The sequence below is a fragment of the Sturnus vulgaris genome, chromosome 10 (genome assembly GCF_052056855.1).
Source record: "Sturnus vulgaris isolate bStuVul1 chromosome 10, bStuVul1.hap1, whole genome shotgun sequence".
Classification (NCBI taxonomy): Eukaryota; Metazoa; Chordata; class Aves; order Passeriformes; family Sturnidae; genus Sturnus; species Sturnus vulgaris.
Window position 1 is genome coordinate 21,475,972 of NC_142252.1, and position 3,792 is coordinate 21,479,763.

Genomic DNA, 3,792 nt, shown 5'->3' on the forward strand with positions numbered 1-3,792 from the left:
GCCGGCGGCGCGCGCCGGCCCCGCCCACTGTCTGGGGCAGCGGCGGGAGCGCCCGCCCGCCCCTCCCCCGCCCGCCGCCGCCGCCGCCTCAGCGCCGGGAAACCCGGCCCGGCCTCCCCCCGCCGCTGCTGCCCGCGGGGATAGCGCAGGAAGAGAAATAAAAAAATTAAATTGAATTAATAAATGTATATAATGTACATTAAGAAGTGAATCTACATGGAAAAGTGTTGTTTCTGCCCGGCTTCCCCTCAGCCCGGCCGGTCAGACGCGGCCCCGCGCCGCCCTGCCGCCGTTCCCCCGTCAGCGGCCGTGAGGGGCCGGCTGAGGGACGGGGACGGAGCGGCAGCTGGGGCGGGGGAGGGAGAGCGGCCACGGCAGAAGGGGAAAAGCCAAGCGGGAGGAGGGCCAGGCGCTGTCGGGCGTGTCGCTCTCCTGAGGCGAGACGGCGGCGGCGGCGGGCAGAGGCCGCCAGTGAGGGGCTGTCCGTCCCTCAGTGACTGTCCTGCAGCGAGGCTCCCGATCCTTCAGTGACTGTCCCTCAAAGAAGGTCGCTGGAAAATGATCCCTCAGGGAGAGTCCTTGAGTGACTGTCCCTCTAAGAGCGTCCCTAGGCAAGGGTCTCACAGCGACTGTCCCCCAGCGAGGGTCCCACACGGGTGGGCTGTGCTGGGGACGGGGCAGGCGGGGCAGTGTCACGGTGCCTGTCCCCGGATCTGTCACAGACCGCCCCCTCCAGCCACGGGCTCGCAGGAGATGCTGAAGCGCAGGAGATGTTTTGGGAAGCGAAATGATCAAACCGCGGAGAGGCGGGGAAGATGCTCTTCAGGGACAGCTTAGTCGCTGTACAACTCGTTCATGTATTACAAGTTTCTTCCGCCTGCAAGAAGCCCAAAGCTCTTCAGTTTACATCTTTGTGAAGACAGCGCTTCAACTGGGATTACGGCGCAATCCAATTTGCTGTTTCCTTTCATCCCACACAGTTGCATATTTTGATGCGAGTACAAAAGAACGGCACATGGAAAGGGGGCAGTCGTACAAGCACCAGGCACCGCTTAGCACCGGCCAGCGCTGCCCGCGGCCGCCGAGATCGCTGTTCCCTAAAGCCGTCCCAGGAGGATTATGGCACAGCCACAGAGCCTGCCTCGCTGCTGATCACCTGAGAGAGGCCTTTGGTGCTCTTTAATCCTTGACTTCGCACCTTTGATGTGCTCAGGTTTCCCCTGGGCTGGCCAGGCTTGCTGGTGGAGAAGCCCTTGAGCATCACCGCAAAGCTGCTTCACCTCTTAACTCGCACTTAAACCACCACATCAGTTGCGGTATCTGCAACAATATCTACAATATCTTTGGATCTGGGTGATCTTTAAGGCTTCTTCCAACCCAAACCATCAGGGTTTTGGAAACCCTGGTTATTAGAAAAGCAAAAAGTTTTACAAAGAATACTGACATTCAGTAGTTATTTATTTAGCAAATATAAAGTCTGCTTAAAAGCCACAAAAACATGGCAGAATTAAACAGTATTTCTGAATCCACCAGCTTTTGGAGCTGATTGTGAAAGATATGGACCTATGAGGGAATTGTCTAGACATTCTAGACATTCCTGTCTGCTTCACCTTCTTGGACTTCAGGATCTGATTAAAAAAACCCTCTCTTTAAATACTAATCAGTGAAATGTACTATGTCATAATCCCTTTTGAATTTACTGAGAAAATGTAATGTCTAACTTCAGAGCTGGACTGATCAATGTATGTGAGGAAGGCAACATATGTAGGCAGATATTCCAGCTTTTATTAGACCTGATGTCATGGAAGCTTAGGATTCAGTGGCATTGTTTAATTTGTTGGGTTTTTTTTTTCAGGTTCTGCTGCAGAAATGTTCCATTTCAGGTTACAAATTCTGGTAACTATTGTGCTGTAATGATAGTGTTGCTATAGAGCTACAATAATCAGGCAATGGAAGACAAAGTTTGTAGGTAGAGAATTGTCTAAAAAAAGGTGTTAGCTCTGCCTACAACATCTACTGTGGACTGTGAAAAGCAGTTCTGAAGACACTGCACAACTAAAACTTGAGTTATAGACCTTTGCAAGTGGTAATAAAGTGCACTTACAGCACAGGAGGAATCTTGCTTTGATTAATAAAATGTCTGAATTTTCAAGAACTGCTGAGGCTCTGGGGAAGCTCACAAACTTCCCCAATACACAGTCCCTGAAGATACACAATTTAACTATGAACTGTGCCCTGGAGATCACAATTTAACTGTGAACAAAGACGGTGCATTTTCTTCTCTGATGAGATTGTGCTTTTTAAAGAAAAAAATCACTTTGGTAGTCACATTTAATAGTTCAGACTGTTAGCTAATCTGTCATAGGAGGTTTCACTCTTGTAAAATAGAGACCCTATTACAGGTTGTGTTTTAAGCACAAAAAGTTGTCAGATTTTGGCAGACACCACATCCTGCAGGACAAGTCATCGTGGGGACAGTGCACAAATCACTTCAGCTCCTGAAGGACTTGAATTGTTCCTCTGGCCTAAGAGGGACATAAGCCCCGACACTTTACTCATCCTTAGATGTCAAATGTGGACACAAGAGATTCCTGGTTCTATTTATGCCTGAAAGAGCCACCTCCCACAAAAGCTACACAGACCTGGGATGTAGATGCTGCTCTGCCTTCAATTAAATCAAGATTAAATGATAAGAGTCCACCTTTCAAGTATGCAGTCCAGATCCCTTTATTACAAGCAGGAAAAAAAAAAAATTAAAATAAACCCTTAAGGGAACTCTGCAAAAAAATGCAAGATAGAGCAGATTCTACCCTTTCTCCAAGGGGCTCCAATCCCTACCTTCTCTCTTCCCAGGAAAACATCATTATTCTGAGGCCAGTTGCAGATACCTCTGTTACTCCAATGCCTTACACCACGCATACTGAAGTGAGGATGCTTGTTTAGCACTTACCAAATGTATATATAGATTATCCAAGCTATTAGCTTCCTTCATAGAGTGCCTCAGCATAAACAATTGCTCAGACTGAGGCGAGAGCAGCTGGGCACTAACTGAACAGAAACAGGGAGCGTGCGTGGGGGGAGGTTAAGCATGTAAGATATGCAGCCATCTGCAGCACTCGCCAGGATTGCCGACAAACACCCGTGCTAACAGGCAAGACAAAATCTCTTTTTAAAAGATACTGAAATACAGAAATGAAACCACTGCATCTCTGGCAGGGTATGAGCTAAGTGCCATCACCCTGTGTGTCACAAATCTGAGAATGCAGGGGAGGAGTTGAAGAAACAAAGAAATAAATCATGCAGAAGTAAGTGCATCAGACGAGAGCGTTGCTCTGAACTCCAAATCCCAGCTCTGGCAGTCGAGATGACGTTCTACGAGTTCCAGCTGAAAAGAGGCCCTCGGATGAGCAGGCTAAAGTAGCATTTTGTATTTTCCTTTAAGATTTCTGTCTCTGTGCACAGGACCGATGCCTCACTGCTTTTGTCTCATCACTGGTGTTGGAAAGAAAGACAGAACCTACAAGGATGGTATTTTTCCAAAGGACAAGATGAACATGAGGCTGGGGAATGATGCTGGAGCAGAACCTGCATTCTCAGACACATTTCATAAAAGCAGGGTGAGAAAGGCATTTCTTGGGTTGCTATGGCCTATCCCAGTGCAATTTTCTACAAGAAATGAAAATATTAGAACAAGGCTCCCGTGGGATATGGATAGTTTAAAAGGGTCAGATGGTGATCCTTAGAAAAGACCAGCATTTCACAGTATTTCTCTGAGACTTTAACACACAGAGG